Consider the following 21,588-nt stretch of genomic DNA (forward strand, 5'->3'; position numbering starts at 1 on the left):
CCCTCTATACCTGCATCAGCCATGATGCTGGTATAGAGGCGATCCGCTTTTACCTGAGGAATGACAACCGGGATAGCCTTTTGTGTGAGTTGATCTTGGAGCTCCTCCATTATGTCCTGACCCACAATTTTTTTACGTTTAAAGATCAATTTTACCTTCAGAGGCGGGGCACAGCCATGGGCGCGGCCTGTGCACCTTCGTACGCAAATCTGTTCCTGGAATACTGGGAGAGGGACATTTTTGCATGCGGGGGCGTACAGGCTTCAAACCATGTATAAATGTGGCTCCGCTATATTGATGACTTGTTTTTTATTTGGCAGGGCACAGTGGAGGAGCTCAGATCATTTATAGATTTATTAAATAATAACACCAAAAATATTAAGCTGACGTATAAGACCAGCACTCACAAAATTGACTTTCTGGACATCAGTTTTGAGGTAGACCATACCGGACTGCTCCAGACTGATGTCCATAGGAAAGAAACAGCGGTAAATTCTTTGCTTCATGCTTCCTCAGCACACAATATGTCCACAATACAAGCTATCCCGGTTGGCCAATTCCTCAGGGCAAGGTGGATCTGCTCCACGGAGGAGAGATTTGAGGGACAGGCCAGTGACCTACGGACCAGATTTCTTCAGCGAGGTTATAGCCACAGGTCAGTAAAGAGGGGTTACAATTGGGCCAAATGTACTCCCTGTGGCCAACTCCTGCAGTGCTCCAATACAAGGTCAGTTGGCCAAGGGAGTCAGCCTATTTGGTTCATTTCCACCACCTTCAATTCAGAATGGAACACAATACGTGACATTCTGACAAAATATTGGCCAGTTCTGCAGACAGAATTAGGGCTGTCCCCCAGTCTTCCCGAGAGACCTCTGATGACCCCCAGACACGCCAAAAATCTCAGAAACCTACTTGTCCATAGTCATTATGCACCTAAATCTAAAGGGTTATTCGGACATACCCATACGATCAAGGGTTCGTCTCCATGCGGCCACTGCCCCGCCTGCAGCAATGTCTCTTGCTGCTCCACATTCACATCGAGCGATGGGACCCGTGAATTTAACATCAACCATTACATCTCATGTGGAAGCTCCTATGTAATATATTATGTGACATGTGGATGTTCCAAAATATATGTCGGACTCACCTCACGTGAACTTCGGGTGAGGGTTAGGGAGCATGTGAGAGACATTGCTGCGGCAAGGGTGGCAGTGGATATTGCCTCCTTGAAGACCCTACCTAGACATTTTAGACAATACCATAATTGTGATGCTAGGTCTGAGAGTAAGCGGTATTGATCTGGTACATGGGGGCATCAAAGGGGGCAACACAAAGAAAGTGTTAGCCCAGAAGGAAGCCAGGTGGATAGTGACGCTTGATACCCTGAGACCCAAGGGCTTGGATGAAAATGTGAGTTTTTCCTCTTTTTTCTAATCTTTCATGCCACCATTACCACTTTGGCGGGTGCACATGGGTGGGCACAATCGTGTAGATGTGCTTGTCCATGTTCACATATGTGCATACATCTGGGAGGTATCCCCTTGCTTTTTAACAGTTTTTTTAATTTGTGTATTTTTTCTGTATGTTTAATTATTTATTTCTACCTGGCAGTGCCCTTTATGTATATGGACTTGGGAATTTACTACTCTCTCCCCGTTTCGACCTACTGACATCTATCAAAGCGGATCATCCATATGGACGTCTTGTGAATATTATGAATTTCTCCTGTGCAGTTGTGATTTTAATATTATGTCAGATCATGTGTCTGTATATTGACTAAATTTCGGCCTCATCATTGCACTAGTTGTACTTACCTCTTTACCTTCTTTTTTCTGTGACTTTGTGATCACTTTGCATTGGATGTGCGCATGCCCGACTGTGTCACGCCCTCCCTCCCCCACCACGGCGTCTTTCGTGCCCTCTGAGCAGAGTCTTGGTTACTTTGGTTATCGGACGTTCACGTGGGCACTGACGCCAGCGGTGGTTGTGTGTGATGGGCGACGCTGCCGCGCATGCGCCGCACTAAACACAATGCATTGATCGAAACGGCGGTCATGTGACCGCATATACGCCCATAAAAGGGTCCTCTCGGCACACCAATCAATCACCCATGATTAAGCCAGCATAACATTTCGAAACGTACGTCGGGTGTCTTCGGGGGCCCCCTCCAACCGCCTGCTTGTTCCCATGCTGTCACTTTGAATGGTAATATGCCTCTCTGCTCTCTTCTTCTCCCGCTGGGATTCATACTTAAGCCATTTGGCTGGTCCGATTGCTGGGAGGTTTGACTCTAGCAGTGTTGCAGCAGGGTTTACCATCAGCGCTGGCTAAAGCCCGCCCACCCACCTCTTAATATTGTCTTTCACATTTTCAGGTCTTATTGTAATACCATTATTGTATTTATGTAAATGAATTGGTTTTAACTTTTTCATATCAATAAAGCCTTTTATATTTATCCTGTAAAACTCCCCCCTTTTTTGTGTGTAAATTATCTGGAGAATGGTAGGTCCCAGCTCCCCCAGTTAGCACTGCAGAGAAATAGTTATAAGCATGGCTACCTCGTTTCTTTCTTATAAGTGTTACTGACATAGCCAAGTGCAGGGCAGATGTGGCCACTAGGCTGGAGGTTGCACATGTCTGCACTAAATAATTCCAAACTACTTTAAGATGTGATCTTTGCACAAAACCTAAGTCAGAAAATTTAGGAAATGGTCAACCAGAAGGGCTATGTTAATAATATAGCGAACAATGGTAAGTGGAAGTGGAACGGTATGGGATGAGTCAAGGCATGACTGTGACCTGGGCATATAGCAATATAGAATTGGTTGAAACTTATCTGAAGGAACCTGGTGGTCTGCACAGCGCTCTGACCTCCACTCATTCCAACATATTTGGAATGAAGAAGATTGCTGATTGGAAGTCAGATATTCTAATTTTGTGGCTGAATGGGCACAAATTTCCAGACACACTTCAAATCTTCTATAAAGCTTTCCCAGAAGAATGAGGTCTATAATACAGTAACAGAAAAAGGGAACCAAATCTATATTTATGTGCTTGGTTTTAAAAGGGCATGTCCAACAAGTTCAAGAAGGTGTAATGTCAGTTGTTCATATATTTTTGGTTATCTGGTGTCTCAGCTCCACAGTCCCCTATCTAGATCATCTAGTCTATGAGATTATTGAAATAAGCCACAGATCAGGTATTGGTTAAGTTTCACTGACAGCTGCTCCTCAGCACTAGACTGTTACCTTTTTTCATAAGGTTGTTCTTCTTTTCAGCTACTCCCTACACGGCTCCAATTGATTGACAGGCCTTATATGTATCAGCAGACATATGAGAGGAATTATGTGGGCTCACCCAGCGAGCCCGCGTTAAAGGCCATACACGACCAATGACATATATACGTACGTCATTGGTAGTGAAGGGGTTAAAAAGTGATTTTATCAAAACTGCACTAAGCAATCCAGTAAGTGTAAGTTCACACAGTGCGTTTTTCGCGACGTTTTTCGGGTGCGTTTTTGCTCAGAAAACTGCATGACTTTGCTTCCCCAGCAAAGTCTATGAGTTTTCATTTTTGCTGTCTGCACACAGCGGTTTTTTTTAGCTGCGTTTTTGTGGTGCCCACAACGCAGCATGTCAATTATTTTTGCGTTTTTCACTGCGTTTTGCACCCATTGAGTTCAATGAGATGTTCAAAAACGCAATGAAAAACGCAAATTGCAAGCTGCGTTTTAGTGCATTTCTATGACTAAAAACGCAGCTATAAATGCAAGGGATGGGTAGTAAAGTGACATGCACAGGAAGAGGATTCCTTCTGTCAGTAAATACAGAAGCGTGAATCCTCCTGGTACCGTCACCGCCGCTTCCACCTCTAGTCCTGTGCATGACTGCTGCCGTGCGACTACAGGTCTGGGCGGGAGGTGAAGGCAGCTGCGAAAACAAAAGTGAACAGTAGAAAAAAAAATGTCATACTCACCTGTCTGCAGACTCCCGGTGCCATGCCTGCTCCCAGCTCCTCTCCCGGTACCGCCGCCACGGCTGTGTGCAGACGGCCGGGCACCTCCGATAGCTGCAGGACCTGGCGCTGATCACCTGATGCGGTCACCTGATCGTAAGTCTCGCGGTGACGCCAGCGCCCGGCCGGCTTAACCTGTCAGCGGATGCCGTCAGGAAACTTCATCCCTGATTACTAGCAGCTCCTGCAGCGATCGGACGGGATCAGACTCCGCTCCAGGAGCTGCCGGTAATCAGCACATAAGTGAGTATTTTTTATTTTTTTTTGCACTGATGCATCATCTGATTGTATAAACGGCTTTCATACAATCAGCTGATGCGTGAAGTGATTCACATCCTGGAACCTGACACATCATCTGATTGCTTTGCCTTCCAGCAAACCGATCAGATGATATTGGATCCGGATTGGACGGCGCGGGACCCTTGACCCAGGATTACTGCGGAGGGGGGTTCTTTATTTCAATAAAGATGGAGTCACTAATTGTGTTGTGTTTTATTAAAAATATTTTAATAAAAATATTTTTCTGTGTGTTGTTTTTTTTTATCTTTACTAGAAATTCATGGTGGCCATGCCTAATATTGGCGTGACACCATGAATTTCGGGCTTAGGGCCAGCTGATAATATACAGCTAGCCCTAACCCCATTATTACCCAGCGAGCCACCAGTCACCAGGGCAGCTGGAAGAGTTGGATACAGCGCCAGAAGATGGCGCTTCTATGAAAGTGCCATTTTCTGGGGTGGCTGCGGACTGCAATTCGCACCGGGGGTGCCCAGAAAGCATGGGCACCCTGCACTGTGGATTCCAATCCCCAGCTGCCTAGTTGTACCTGGCTGGACTCAAAAATTGGGCGAAGCCCACGTCATTTTTTTTAAATTATTTAATGAAATTCATGAAATAAAAAAAAAAAGTGCTTCCCTATATTTTTGGTTCCCAGCCGGGTACAAATAGGCAGCTGGGAGTTGGGGGCAGCCCATACCTGCCTGCTGTACCTGGCTAGCATACAAAAATATGGCGAAGCCCATGTCATTTTTTGGGGGGCAAAAAACTCCTGCATACAGTCCTGGATGGAGGATGCTGAGCCTTGTAGTTCTGCAGCTGCTGTCTGCTCTCCTGCATACACTATTGGATGTAGTATGCTGAGCCTTCTAGTTCTGCTCCCCCTGCCTCTCCCTCCTGCATACAGTCCTGGATGGAGGATGCTAAGCCTTGTAGTTCTGCAGCTGCTGTCTGCTCTCCTACATACACTATTGGATGGAGTATGCTGAGCCTTGTAGTTCTGCAGCTGTCTGCTCTCCTGCATAGACTAGTGGAGAATGAAGAACATATTGAAGAAGGAAATGACATCAGACCTCTTATTTTTTTTTTTTCAACAATCTTTAATGGCATTGTTCACTGATAAAAAACGCATAAAGACCTTTTCACGCTTCCTCCTGTAGCGTGGCCGCTGCTCATTCCCCCCTCTCTTGGGTGCGGGACTTTTAGAGACGATATTTAATGCTTGGATTAATTCAGACTGAAGAAATGGAGAGTAGAGTCGGCAAGAAGAAGAAAATATCTGAAACTCCCACACCCAAGAAGATAAAAAGAAAAATCCAGAATGGGGACGCAGAAGAACCTGATTTTGAGCAAGTGTCTAGTATCAACGGACAGGTGACTGAAGAGTTAGATCACAGTAAACAGACACCGAAACTGAAGAAAAAGAAAAAACGTGACGAAAAAGAGAGTTCTCCTGAAGCAGCTGAGCAAATTGATGAAGAGCAAGAAGAAATCGAAGCTCCTAAAGTAAAGAAATCAAAGAAGAAAAAGCAAAAAAAAGAGCATGAAGACTTAAGCCCACTTTACACGTTGCAATTAGTTGTACAATCGCATTTGCGATGTGACATGCCCAGGTTGCATACGGGATCTATGAGATTTCACGTTGGTCGTTCATTTGCTGTCACACGAGCGTTAGTAGTCTATGTTAAATTGATCAATGTTATGTGCGATCCTTTAGATCATGTGCTCTGTGACGTATGCATTGGGCACCTTTTTTTTTAATTTATTTATTGACTTGACAAGCATGTGTAATGTGTAGGGATGCGTTTTTACTATGTCATCTGCCATTCAGCTCTGCTACATGGCCGCTAACAGCAGACACAGACAGCCATGTAGCAGCGGTGAATGGTAGATGACAGCAGACACAGACAGAGCCGCACTGTCAGAATGAACTCGGGTGAACTTCACCCGACTTCATGGTCATGCTGCGGCTCTGTCTGTGTCGCGCCCTGATTAGCGGTCACCAGTGAAGACTCACCGGTGACCGCTAATCTCCTGAGTAACTGAAGTTAGCAGCCCTCTCTCATACTCACCAATCCCCGATCCCCGGCGCTGCACGGCTTTCTCACTGCTCCGGCGGCTTTTACTGTTTTGAAAAAGCCGGCCGCCAATTAAACAATTTCGTATTCCCTGCTTTCCCCGCCCACCAGCGCCTATGATTGGTTACAGTGAGACACGCCCCCACTCTGAGTGACAGGTGTCACACTGCACCCAATCACAGCAGCCGGTGGGCGTGTCTATACTGTGTAGTGAAATAAATAATTAAATAATTAAAAAAAACGGCGTGCGGTTCCCCCCATTTTTAAAACCAGCCAGATAAAGCCATACGGCTGAAGGCTGGTATTCTCAGGATGGGGAGCTCCACGTTATGGGGAGCCCCCCACCCTAACAATATCAGCCAACAGCCGCCCAGAATTGCCGCATACATTATATGCGACAGTTCTGGGACTGTACCCGGCTCTTCCCGATTTGCCCTGGTGCGTTGGCAAATCGGGGTAATAAGGAGTTATTGGCAGCCCATAGCTGCCAATAAGTCCTAGATTAATCATGTCAGGCGTCTATGAGACACCCTCCATGATTAATCTGTAAGTTACAGTAAATAAACACACACACCTGAAAAAATCCTTTATTAGAAATAAAAACACACACATATACCCTGGTTCACCACTTTAATCAGCCCCAAAAAGCCCTCCTTGTCCGGCGTAATCCAGGATGATCCAGCGTCGCATCCAGCGCTGCTGCATGGAGGTGACCGGAGCCGCAGCAGACACAGCCGCTCCGGTCACCTCCACACAGCAAATGAAGACAGCCGCGCGATCAGCTGAGCTGTCACTGAGGTTACCCGCGGCCACCGGTGGATGCAGCGGTGGCCGCGGGTAACCTCAGTGACAGCTCAGCTGATCACGCGGCTGTGTTCATTTGCTGTGTGGAGGTGACCGGAGCGGCTGTGTCTGCTGCGGCTCCGGTCACCTCCATGCAGCAGCGCTGGATGCGACGCTGGATCATCCTGGATGACGCCGGACAAGGAGGGCTTTTTGGGGCTGATTAAAGTGGTGAACCAGGGTATATGTGTGTGTTTTTATTTCTAATAAAGGATTTTTTCAGGTGTGTGTGTTTATTTACTGTAACTTACAGATTAATCATGGAGGGTGTCTCATAGACGCCTGACATGATTAATCTAGGACTTATTGGCAGCTATGGGCTGCCAATAACTCCTTATTACCCCGATTTGCCAACGCACCAGGGCAAATCGGGAAGAGCCGGGTACAGTCCCAGAACTGTCGCATATAATGTATGCGGCAATTCTGGGCGGCTGTTGGCTGATATTGTTAGGGTGGGGGGCTCCCCATAACGTGGAGCTCCCCATCCTGAGAATACCAGCCTTCAGCCGTATGGCTTTATCTGGCTGGTTTTAAAAATGGGGGGAACCGCACGCCGTTTTTTTTAATTATTTAATTATTTATTTCACTACACAGTATAGACACGCCCACCGGCTGCTGTGATTGGGTGCAGTGTGACACCTGTCACTCAGAGTGGGGACGTGTCTCACTGTAACCAATCATAGGCGCTGGTGGGCGGGGAAAGCAGGGAATACGAAATTGTTTAATGGGCGGCCGGCTTTTTCAAAACAGGAAAAGCCGCCGGAGCAGTGTGAATGCTGTGCAGCGCCGGGGATCGGGGATTGGTGAGTATATGAGAGAGGGGGATAGACTGACATGGACAGAGAGTGAGGGACAGAGATAGTGACGGACTGACAGAGATTAGTGCATGACAGACATTGTGAGGCGCTTCAGAACGCAGCTTTTCAGCTGCGCTCTGAAGCAGACCTTTTTTAAGCTGCGGTGCAGAGCGCACACCTGCGCACATAGCCTCAGACATCAAAATCGTATGAGGGATGTCACACGTTACAATTGACTAGGTTCGTGCAACAAAACGCTCAATTCTAGAGAATGATACGATGTGTTTGCGATCAACGGTTTTGCGTTCAATCCTGATCGCATGTAGCTGTCACACGCAGATACCTCACAAACGATGCCGGATGTGCGTCACTTACAACTTGACCCCAACGACGGATTGTGAGATATATTGAAGCGTGTGTAGCGGGCTTTAGAGGAGCAAAACACAGCAGAATCTGAGCCACAGCTTAACGGTGAAAAGAGTGGTAAACCAGCCAAAGCGAAGAAAACTGAAAATCCTGAGAATGTGGAAAGGGAAACTGCAAATAACAATGGACCGCAAGCAAAGAAAAGGAAAATGGACCCTGAGGCAGAAGAGAAAGAAGAACCCAAATCAGATGATGAGTAGACTGCCTTGGAGAAAATAGCTGGCGACTTTTCTAAATTTCCTATTAGTCCAGAAACCATTACAAATCTAAAAGCTAAAGGGGTCTCTTACCTGTTTCCCATCCAAGCCAAAACCTTCCATACAGCTTACAGTGGTAAGGATGTCGTGGTCCAGGCTCGCACTGGTACAGGCAAAACCTTGTCATTTGCAATCCCTGTGATCGAAAGATTAATCCAAGATAAAAACCCATTGGCGCAAGGACGGCCACCCCGGGTGGTTATCCTTACACCCACAAGAGAACTTGCTATTCAGATCACAAATGAAATTCGCAGCATCTCTAAAAAGCTGAAGACTTGTTGTTTCTATGGAGGAACGCCATACCAGCCGCAAGCATTTGCCATAAAAACTGGGATTGATATTTTGGTTGGGACCCCTGGTCGTGTAAGAGATCTTATCTAGAACTTCAAGCTGGATCTCACCGCTTTGAAACACGTGGTGTTAGATGAGGTCGACATGATGTTTGACATGGGCTTCTCTGAACAAGTCGAAGAAATCCTAACTGTCCGCTATAAATCCAATCCAGATGAGAATCCACAGACTCTTCTTTTCTCTGCAACCTGCCCCAACTGGATGTATGATGTTGCCAAGAAGTACATGATACGAGCATATGAGAAAATGGACCTTGTAGGACACCGTAGTCAGAGGGCTGCTATTACTGTGGAGAATTTGGCCATTGAATGTGGTAGATACCAGAAAGAAGTTGTCCTCGGTGAGATCATTCAGGTTTACAGTGGAAGCCATGGAAAAGCCATTGTCTTCTGTGACTCCAAGTTGGAAGCTCATGAGTTGTCAACAAATTGTGGCTCATTAAAACAGTCTGCTAAAGCATTACACGGGGATCTTCAACAAAAAGAGCGAGAAGTCATCATGAAAGGCTTTAGAAATGGATCTTTTAACATTTTAATTGCAACCAATGTCGCTGCCCGTGGTCTGGACATTCCAGAAGTTGATCTCGTTGTGTTATACTCTGCACCAAAAGAAGCTGATGCTTATGTCCATCGATCAGGACGTACTGGCCGAGCGGGACGCACAGGAATCTGCATTTCCCTTTATGAACCCAGAGACAGATATTACTTACAAAATGTTGAGAGAAGTACGGGAATCACCTTCAAGAGAGTTGCACCCCCATCCGTATTGAATGTCGCCAAGTCGTCCAGTGCTGATGCCATAAAGTCACTGGACTCTGTTCCAGCCGATGTCATTGAACATTTTAAACCTTATGGTGAAGAGCTGATTGAGAAGAAGGGAGCCCTGGAGGCGTTGGCTGCAGCATTGGCTCATATTTCTGGGGCCTCATCTCTGAAGCAGCGGTCACTTCTTAACTTAGAACCGGGCTTTGTTACCGTGGTATTGGAGAGTTCTGTCGCCATCCACAACCTTTCCTATGTCTGGCGTTCAATTAAAGAACAAATGGGAGAAGATATTGATTCAAAAATACACAGAATGTGTCCTCTGAAGAACTTGATGGGCGTGTGTTTTGATATTCAGCCAGAAACTCTTAAGGAAATGCAAGACGCCTGGAGCAATTCAAGACGCTGGAAGCTTTCAGTCGCTACAGAATTACCCGAACTTCAGGAATCAAGGAGAGACTCGGAGGGCCCACGTGGCAGAGGTTTTGGAGGCAGAGGAAGAGGAGGACGATCATTTGACAGACGACGTGGTGGTGGCGAGCCACAGCAGGAATTCATTCCAAAGAGGAGGAAACGGTCGTAGAGGTGGCTTTAGGAGACGCTAGTGAACTTCACTAGCTTACCGCAAACTTATTTTTTTAACTTATTCTCTCGAGGACCAGTTATGTACCCGCTGAGTTTTACAGGACATAAGTTAACAAGCCTGCCGCATCTGTTCTATGCCATGTAGCGCTGTGTACTCCTGCCCTCAATAAAAATGCTTTATTGGAAAAAAAAAAAAAACGCATAAAGATGCAGTGAGCAAAAACGCAGCAAAACGCAGCAAAAAACGCACCAAATCGCGGGAAAAACGTGTGCGTTTTTGCCACGTTTTTTGACGCGGGTGCGTTTTTGTGCGGGTTTTGCCGCAAAAAAACGCACAAAACGCAGCGTACAAAAAACGCAGTGTGTGAACCTAGCCTAATGCTGCTCTCAAATTAGGTGGTAAAAACCTGGTGATAGATTCTCTTTAAGACATTAAGTGCTCTGGACCTGACAGACAAAATAACATACCCCTTCTCCTGAGGTTGGTTTCGTGCCCAATAGCATTTTCTTTAGTTTGATTGATAGCTCACTGTCTGATTTCCTTGCCCACTACCTGACATCTCACAGGCAGTGATCACTTAAAGGAGTTGTCCGATACACACTCAAAAAATAAAATTTAAGCAAATCTGTTGTATTGTCATATAAATCACCCCTACATTTTTGCTTTTGTTTTCTGACTTTTGTTCCTCTGGAATTATCCCTTTATTCTCTGCAGCTCTTTGTTTACCTTCAGCTCCAGCAAACATGATAACTTCCTGTATTCTTGGTTGCCAAACTTCAGTCAGAGCTGGCACCACCCGGCCTCACTGTCATGCCCCGCCCCCTGCCCGCCTTCTGCACATTCATTGGCTGTCAGTATTCTGCCCAGCACTGACCTCTCAGCATTGGAAATAACAGAGCAGAGATCTTGCTTCTCTTATCTGTGACACAGCAATCACCTCACATCCACAATGGTGACACATAGAGATGTTACATGATCCTCAGCCCTTATAGATAAATGAATACTGTGTAAGGAAGACTATATATAGCATCTAATGTGAGTCTATAGTAGATATATACGCCATGTATGTATGGTATGTTTGTGTGTGTGTGTGTGTGTGTGTGTGCGCGCATGTTTTGTGTCATATAGTTATGTGTGTATATATAGAGTACAGACCAAAAGTTTGAACACACCTTCTCATTCAAAGAGTTTTCTTTATTTTCATGTCTCTGAAAATTGTAGATTCACATTGAAGGCATCAAAACTATTAATTAACACATGTGGAATGAAACACTTAACAAAAAAGTGTGAAACACCTGAAAATGTGTCTTATATTCTAGGTTCTTCAAAGTAGCCACCTTTTGCTTTGATTACTGCTTCGCACATTCTTGGCAATCTCTTGATGAGCTTCAAGAGGTAGTCATCGGAAATGGTTTTCACTTCCCAGGTGTGCCCTGTCAGGTTTAATAAGTGGGATTTCTTGCCTTATAAATGGGGTTGGGACCATCAGTTGTGTTGTGCAGAAGTCTGGTGGATACACAGCTGATAGTCCTACTGAATACACTTTAAGAATTTGTATTATGGCAAGAAAAAAGCAGCTAAGTAAAGAAAAACAAGTGGCCATCATTACTTTAAAAAATAAAGGTCAGTCAGTACGAAAAATTGGGAAAACTTTGAAAGTGTCCCCAAGTGCAGTGGCAAAACCCATCAAACACTACAAAGAAACTAGCTCACATGAGGACCACCACAGGAAAGGAAGACCAAGAGTCACCTCTGCTGCGAGGATAAGTTTATCCGAGTCACCAGCCTCAGAAATCGCAGGTTAACAGCAGCTCAGATTAGAGACCAGGTCAATGCCACACAGAGTTCTAGCAGCAGACACATCTCTAGAACAAATGTTAAGAGGAGACTTTTTGCAGCAGGCCTTCATGGTAAAATAGCTGCTAGGAAACCACTGCTAAGGACAGGCAACAAGCAGAAGAGACTTGTTAGGGCTAAAGAACACAAGGAATGTACATTAGACCAGTGGAAATCTGTGCTTTGGTGTGATGAGTCCAAATTTGAGATCTTTGGATCCAACCACCGTGTCTTTGTAGAAAAGGTGAACGGATGGACTCTACATGCCTGGTTCCCACCGTGAAGCATGGAGGAGGAGGAGTTGTGATGGTGTGGGGGTTTTATTAAAAATTGAAGGCATACTGAACCAGCATGCCTACCACAGCAGCGTGCTTGCAGCGGCGTGCTATTCCATCCGGTTTGCATTTAGTTGGACCATCATTTATTTATCAACAGGACAATGACCCCAAACACACCTCCAGGCTGTGTAAGGGCTATTTGACTAAGAATAAAAAATATTTATCTTTACTAACAAACTTCAATAAAATCAGATTAAAATTCAAAGGAGAAATAAACACAGAAATACCATGGTCCGAGCGGAAATTGTATAGCAGGAATGTTCTAAAATTTAACACCCAGAATAATTCACATAAATAATGCAAAATGATGCAATAATTAATAATACCACAAGGTGGCAGACAGCACAAAATTATATGCAAAATTAGACATACAATGCATGAATTCCTATAGCCACATGGTGGCAGAATATACTCAGAACATGCAAATGTCAAAAACAATACAATGTGATGCAATAATTTCTATTGCCACAAGGTGGCAGTCAGTATCTAGTTGCATACAAAGTTCTACATATAATGCATTAAATCCTAATGCCACAAAGTGGCAGTATATACCCAAAAACGCTATGTGTCTAAAGAATTAGTCTGTATAAATCAATACACTAACCAGGGTCCACAATAGTTTAATCTCACTCCACAAGGAGTCTAAGACTGGGAGCCATGGTCAGGAATAACGAGAATAGAATCTATAGACAATGGAGAAGTAGGTGCAAAAGGTCACCACCAAATGTGATAAAGGGTATAAAGGTTTATATTTACCGCTGGGACCCCCCTTGACGTACGTTTCGCTGCCTTGCTTCCTCAGAAGACATATATATAAGATAACTCTTTGAATGAGAAGGTGTGTCCAAACTTTTAGTCCGTACTGTATATATATATATATATGTATATATATGTATATATATATATGTATATATATATATATATATATATATATATAAAATTGCCTTATTCTGTCTGTCTGTCTGTCTGTCTTGCTCCAAAATTGTGTCCTTACGGTTACACAAAGCTGGTTGGCCGCTGGGCTCGCCATGGCCCCGCCCCCTGCATGGATTGGCCGCTCGCCCAGGCTGCGCCCCCACACGGATTGGCCGGCCGCTCGCCCAGGCTCTGCCCCCCCCACAGATTGGCCTCTCGCCCCGGCACCCTGCAGGCATTGGCAACTCGGCCACACCCCGCGCCCTCACGCAATGCACGCTAGCTCTGGCCCCACCCCCCCACGCATTTCCCGAACGGACACGGTCACGGATCCACGAGTCCCAGGTGAGTACTGTACCCCCGGGAGCCCACATCAGCGTACGCCGCCAAACCAGCCGACACATACCCTCGCATTGCTGGGGCTGGCCGGCGTATGCTGGTGTGGGCTCCCGTGCGAGCGGGGGACGAGATACGCTGGTAACCATGCTAGCATAGTTACCAGCGCATCAAGGTCCTGCAGCGGCGGAACATACACACACGCACGCACATAACAGCACACACACACACATACACACACACATCTGATCACACTCACCCTCACACACACCTCACACACACATCACATCGCATCCACACACTCACAACATCCTGGGATATCGCTTGCTTCTCAGCGGCGATACTGTGCTGTGAGCTTCCAGGACCTGCCGGACGATCACATGGCCAGAAGCATGTGGTATCTCCGGATGTTGTGAGTGTGAGCGCATATGTGCAATATCGTCAATGTGTGTGTGCGTGAGTGTATGCAATCGGGTGTGTGTGAGTGCATGCGATCGGGTGTGTGTGAGTGTATGCGATCGTGTGTGTGTGTGTGTGTGTGTGTGTGTGTGTGTGAGTGTATGCGATCGGATCTGTGAGTGTCGGCAGAGGAGCACGGCGTGCTGGAGGAGGCTGGGAGGAGAAAGGCTGATCCTGGGGAAGGCTGGGATGGGGAGGCTGAGAGAAGAGAGGCTGATGCTGGGGAAGGCTGAGGCTGGGGTAGGCTGGGAGGAGAGAGGCTGATGCTGGGGACCGAAAAGGCTGATGCTGGGAGGAGAGAGGCTGAGGCTGGGGTAGGCTGGGAGGAGAGAGGCTGATGCTGGGAGGAGAGAGGCTGATGCTGGGAGGAGAGAGGCTGATGCTGGGGGAGGCTGAGGCTGGTGTAGGCTGGGAGGAGAGAGGCTGATGCTGGGAAGTGAGAGGCTGATGCTGGGAGGAGAGAGGCTGATGCTGGGGGAGGCTGATGCTGGGGGAGGCTGAGGCTGGGGTAGGCTGGGAGGAGAGAGGCTGATGCTGGGGACAGAAAAGGCTGATGCTGGGAGGAGAGAGGCTGATGCTGGGAGGAGAGAGGCTGATACTGGGGGAGGCTGAGGCTGGGGTAGGCTGGGAGGAGAGAGGCTGATGCTGGGAGGAGAGAGGCTGATGCTGGGAGGAGAGAGGCTGATGCTAGGGACAGAAAAGGCTGATGCTGGGAGGAGAGAGGCTGATCCTGGGGACAGAAAAGGCTGATGCTGGGAGGAGAGAGGCTGATGCTGGGATGAGAGAGGCTGATGCTGGGGACAGAGAGGCTGATGCTGGGGACAGAGAGGCTGATGCTGGGAGGAGAGAGGCTGATGCTGGGAGGAGAGAGGCTGATGCTGCGGGCAAAGAGGCTGATGCTGCGGGCAAAGAGGCTGATGCTGCAGGTAGAGAGGCTGATGCTGGTGCAGCATGGGGGATGGAGCACGATGGGGGGTGCGCAGCATGGGGGATGGATAACGTTTGGGAGTGCGCAGCATGGCGGATGGAGCACGTTTGGGAGTGCGCAGCATGGCGGATGGAGCACGTTTGGGAGTGCGCAGCATGCCGGATGGAGCACGTTTGGGAGTGCGCAGCATGGCGGATGGACCACGTTTGGGAGTGCGCAGCATGGCGGATGGAGCACGTTTGGGAGTGCGCAGCATGGCGGATGGAGCACGTTTGGGAGTGTGCAGCATGGCGGATGGACCACGTTTGGGAGTGCGCAGCATGGCGGATGGAGCACGTTTGGGAGTGCACAGCATGGCGGATGGAGCATGTTTGGGAGTGCGCAGCATGGCGGATGGAGCACGTTTGGGAGTGCGCAGCATGGGGGATGCAGCACGATGGGGAGTGCGGAGTATGGCGGATGGAGCACGTTTGGGAGTGCGCAGCATGGCGGATGGACCACGTTTGGGAGTGCGCAGCATGGCGGATGGAGCACGTTTGGGAGTGCGCAGCATGGCGGATGGAGCACGATGGGGGGTGCGCAGCATAGGGGATGGAGCACGATGGGGAGTGCGCTGCATGGGGGATGGAGCACGATGGGGAGTGCGGAGTATGGCGGATGGAGCACGTTTGGGAGTGCGCAGCATGGCGGATGGAGCATGTTTGGGAGTGTGCAGCATGGTGGATGGAGCACGTTTGGGAGTGCGCAGTATGGCGGATGGAGCACGTTTGGGAGTGCGCAGCATGGGAGATGGAGCACGATGGGAAGTGCGCAGCATAGGGGATGGAGCACGATGGGGAGTGCGTTGCATGGGGGATGGAGCACGATGGGGAGTGCGCTGCATGGGGGATGGAGCACGATAGGAAGTGCACACCTCCCCCCAACACACACACGCGCGCGCACTGCACAACACACCACACACACACACTGGGAACCATAAACAACTGCCCTACACAGACACCCATACATACAGACAACGCTGCACACACACAACACCCAACACACAAACACCGCGGCACACACAAATATACGCACATACCGCACAACACACACATTGCACAAAACATACCTCCCCCCAAAACACACCACACACACACACAAACCGCGCAACACACACACACAACGCTACAGACACACAGCGCTCCACAAACAACGCAACACACGCAACACACATACAACACCGCTCTCACCCCCCGTCACACCCAGACAACACCCAGAACATGTACAGCGCCCTACACAAACACTTGGTAACTACACACAACAACATCTATATATATATATATATATATATATATAACAAAAATCATACATGAACTACACAATACGTAAATTCTAGAATACCCGATGCGTAGAATTGGGCCACCCTCTAGTATATATATATATATATATATTTGTGTATATATATATATATATATATACACACACACAGTACAGACCAAACGTTTGGACACACCTCATTCAAAGAGTTTTCGTTATTTTCAGGACTCTGAAAATTGTAGATTCACATTGAAGGCATCAAAACTATGAATTAAAACATGTGGAATGAAATACTTAACAAAAAAGTGTGAAACAACTGAAAATATGTCTTATGTTCTAGGTTCTTCAAAGTAGCCACCTTTTGCTTTGATTACTGCTATGCACAATCTTGGCATTCTCTTGATGAGCTTCAAGAGGTAGTCACCGGAAATGGTCTTCCAACAGTCTTGAAGGAGTTCCCAGAGATGCTTAGCACTTGTTGGCCCTTTTGCCTTCACTCTGCGGTCCAGCTCACACCAAACCATCTCGATTGGGTTCAGGTCTGGTGACTGTGGAGACCAGGTCATTTGGCATAGCACCCCATCACTCTCCTTCTTAGTCAAATAGCCCTTACACAGCCTGGAGGTATGTTTGGGGTCATTGTCCTGTTGAAAAATAAATGATGGTCCAACTAAACGCAATCCGGATGGAATAGCATGCCGCTGCAAGATGCTGTGGTAGCCATGCTGGTTCAGTATGCCTTCAATTTTGAATAAATCCCCAACAGTGTCACCAGCAAAGCACCCCCACACCATCACACCTCCTTCTCCATGCTTCATGTTTGGAACCAGCCATGTAGAGTCCATCTGTTCACCTTTTCTACAAAGACACAGTGGTTGGATCCAAACATCTCAAATTTGGACTCATCAGACCAAAGCACAGATTTCCACTGGTCTAATGTCCATTCCTTGTGTTCTTTAGCCCAAACAAGTCTCTTCTGCTTGTTGCCTGTCCTTAGCAGTGGTTTCCTAGTAGCTATTTTACCATGAAGGCCTGCTGCACAAAGTCTCCTCTTAAGGGCTCTTCTCCACTTGCGATTTCTATGTGCGAGTGCGATCAGATAGAAAATCGGATCTCACTCGCACCAGTGTTAATCAATGAGGCCGTGTCCTCTTGCTAAATGTTTTACGGCACGTCTCGTGCTCTCGGTGAAATTGCAGCATGCTGCGATTTCACTGAGTCTCAGCTCTCGCACCCCCATGCAATTCTATGGGAGCGAGAAAAAAATCAGAATCCGGGTGGCATGCGCATGTCATACAGATGGCATACGCATGTCACACGGAACCTTGACACTTGCATACCGCGTCAGACTGGCTACCAGAGGAATCTCCAGTAATACCAGGCCTGGCCGCGGTTACATGCACTGAACTCCGGAGCTGTCACCTGAGCTCCAGAGTGCAGCCTGAACAGCGAGCGCCGAGTGATTGATTCCCTGGAGATTGCTGTTCAGTTCAGCACAGCTGCAGACAGACCGGGCTGATTTCTGGAGCTCAGGTGACAGATCTGGGGTTCAGTGCAGGTAACCGCGGCCAGGCCTGGTATTACTGGAGATTCCTCCAGTAGCCAGTCTGTCGCGGTATGCATAAACACTCACATAGCACTCGCATGACGCTCGCATGTCATACAGATGCTATGTGAGGAAAAAAACACACACCGTATGCAGACCACACGCAGGACACTCGACTCACATTTGTAGCTGAGTGTCACTGTGAATTTGTAAACGCAAGTGGAGAAGAGCCCTAAAAGTTGTTCTAGAGATGAGAAGGTGTGTCCAAATTTTTGGTCTTTACTGTATATATATTTGCACATAGCTTGTCCAGGCTTATCCCTCTATGTGTCACTATATGAATTGATACATTGGGCTCAGAATGTGGAATGTGCAGATTGCATACGAGTGGTCACATGACCATTCATTCTGACTGTTGACAACTCAGTGCCTGCTGCATGTGATGTGAGGATTCACTTATCTGCACTGTGAAGCGCCATGCAATAAATAGTGCGATAATAATAAATAATAATAATCTGCAATAAAATATAGTTACTGCAGAGTTTCGTGAAAAACCTTGACTACTATTTTTTCCTTGGGTTACATGACATTTTGGTCATGCTGTCAAATACCGCAGCATGTCCATATCACTAGGATGATGCAGGTCCGTGAGGTCGCTTTCATTTCAATTTCATTCCATTTCATTGCATACTGCAAAAAAACGGAAGCAGCTAGATAGACAAATAGATGGCTAGATATAGATAGAGGGATAGATAGAGCGACAGAGAGATAGCTAGAGGGATAAATAGAGAGATGAATGAATGAATGAATGACTAGAGGGATAGCTAGAGGGATAAATAGAGGGATGGATGAATGAATGACTAGAGAGATAGCTAGAGGGATAAATAGAGAGATGAATGAATGAATGAATGAATGAATGAATGAATGACTAGAGGGATAGCTAGAGGGATAAATAGAGGGATGGATGAATGAATGAATGAATGACTAGAGAGATAGCTAGAGGGATAAATAGAGAGATGAATGAATGAATGAATGAATGAATGACTAGAGGGATAGCTAGAGGGATAAATAGAGGGATGGATGAATGAATGAATGAATGAATGAAGGGATAGATAGAGGGATAGATAGATAATAGATGAAAAAGACATATATAATGTCCCACTCCCCTACATTTTGAAATCTTGCACCCTTTAGTACCTTTCATGTGGCACTAAAGGGTGCTTAGTCTTGTATTTAGCCAAAAAATAAATAATTTTAAAAAAACGACGTGTGCCCCCCCCCCCTATCTTTTGAAGCCAGCTCAAGTAAAGCAGACAGCGGCAGCCTGCAGACCACAGCTGGCAGCTTCACCTTGGCTGGTAATCCAAAACAGAGGGCACCCCACGCTGTTATTTTAAATTAAATAAATGATTAAAAAAAAAAAAAGTGGGATCTCCACAAATTGGACACCTGTGGTCTGATATTCTCAGACTAGGGAGGTCCACCATTATTGGACACTACCCAGCCTAAAAATAGCAGGCCGCAGCCGCCCCATAAGTGGCGCATGCATTAGATGCGCCAATCCTGGCGCTTCACCTTGGCTCATCCCGTTGCCCTTGTGCGGTGACAAACGGGGTAATATATAGGGTTGATATCAGCTGTGTAATGTCACCTGGCATCAAACCCTGGCATAAGTGATGTCATGGCATCTATCACATACCCGACATTACTAACCCAGTGAGTAATAAAAAAAAAAGACTAACAAAAAAATTTTTATTTGAAAAAAACACTCCCCAACACATTCCCTCTTTCACCAATTTATTAGAAAGAACAATCAAATCTGGTCCGGTGTAATCCAATAAGGGGGTCACACGATGATCCATACTTACTGTCCCAGTCAATGAAGAACAGAACGTTCCCCATTGGCTGGGAGAGCAGTGCAGTGCATGCTCTCTCTTCCCTCCTCCTCTCGTGCGCTCTCTTCCCCCCTCCCATTCTCTCTCTTCCCTCCTCCCATTCTCTCTTTTCCCTCCTCTTGTGCTCTTTCTTTCCCGTGCTCTCTCTTCCCCCCGTACTCTCCCACATTCCTGTGCTCTGTCTCCCACAATTCCGTGCTCTGTCTTCTCTCCTGTGCTCTCTCTCCCACCTTCCCGTACTCTCTCTTCCCCCTTGTGCTGTCTCCCACACTCCTGTTCAGCTCTCTTCCCCGTGCTCCCCCCCAGTGCTCTCCCCCCCGTGTTCTCTCCCCTCTGTGCTTTCTCGTTCCCCTCTCGTGATCCCTCTTCCCTCCATGTGCGCTTTCTCCCCTGTGCTCTCTCTCCCACACTCCGTGCGCTCTCTTCCTTTCTCCATCCAAGCGCAGGTCCGATCAGCTGATAGAGAGAGAGAACGATCAGCTGATCGCTCTGAAAAGCCGGCTTTTCATACTAATGAGATACAGCGCGCACGGGGGAGGGTGGGAGTCCATTCCATACTGAGAAGACAGCGTGCACGAGGGAGACAGCTCCATACTGATGAGATACGGCGCGCACGGGGGAGGGGGGAAGACAATTCCCAGGGTGTCGGGCACTAAACATGATAAGGCGCTGGGGACACAACGCTGACAGTGTCTCTGAAAGCAAGTGGGCAACTTTCTTGTTTCTTGCCTTATTGAACTGGACACTGAATCGGCTGGAATTCAGGGCACACGTAGCTGGGCACAGGAGGCGGGGGAGGGAGACTACGGAGTGTGTGGGAGGGGGCGGGTACACATTGCACTATACCTGCCCACTAACTAAGCAGCAGGGCGGCAACATGCTGTTCACTGATTTGCATGTCAACATGGTCCTGCCCCTGTTGACATGAAATGACCGGAAGCAGCAAAATCGCAGCAGGAGCGATCACATGACCACTCTGAGCCGGGGGAGAGGGGCTGACAGCAGGGCAGGTAAGTAGTCACTATCTATTTACCTGCCCCAATGTAGCCCAATGGGGAAATAATAAAAAAAAGCAAAATAAGCTGGATAACCCCTTTAAGCTAAACAGGCTGGTGCTAGGAGGAGAAATAAGCTCAGGAAGCAGAGGTATGTTAGGTGCTCAGTTAAGCTGGGTTCACACTAAACGACAGCGACAACGACGTCGCTGTTACGTCACCATTTTCGGTGACGTAACAGCGACCTTGTAAGTCGCTGTTATGATCGCTGCTTAGCTGTCAAACACAGCGACGCAGCAGCGATCATAACGTCGCTGTGCTACATGTGCAGAGAGCAGGGAGCCGCGCTTAGCGCTGGCTCCTTGCTCTCCTGCAGCACACATCGGGTTAATTAACCCGATGTGTGCTGCAGCTACATGTCACAGTTCAGAGAGCAGGGAGCCGCGCGCACTGCTTAGCGCTGGCTCCTTGCTCTCCTTGCTACAGTATACATCGGGTTAATTACCCGATGCATACTGCAGCCACATGTCACAGTGCAGGAGCCGGCACTGGCAGCAAGAGCGGCGGAGGCTGGTAACCAGCGTAAACATCGGGTAACCAGGGAAAGGTCTTCCCTTGGTTACCCGATGTTTACGCTGGTTACAGCTTACCGC

At 47.4% G+C, this 21,588-nt stretch overlaps 1 protein-coding gene and 1 pseudogene across 1 annotated transcript in view; one reads left to right on the plus strand and one right to left on the minus strand.

The window, feature by feature from the left end:
• The window catches only part of AKNAD1 (AKNA domain containing 1), a 162,239-nt gene that overhangs the window by 41,202 nt on the left and 99,449 nt on the right, over window positions 1-21,588 (minus strand). The gene's annotated exons all lie outside the window — the stretch shown is intronic.
• LOC142249986 (nucleolar RNA helicase 2-B-like) lies at window positions 5,436-10,588 on the plus strand (annotated as a pseudogene).

Source organism: Anomaloglossus baeobatrachus, chromosome 8 (assembly GCF_048569485.1).
Source record: "Anomaloglossus baeobatrachus isolate aAnoBae1 chromosome 8, aAnoBae1.hap1, whole genome shotgun sequence".
NCBI classification, from domain to species: Eukaryota; Metazoa; Chordata; class Amphibia; order Anura; family Aromobatidae; genus Anomaloglossus; species Anomaloglossus baeobatrachus.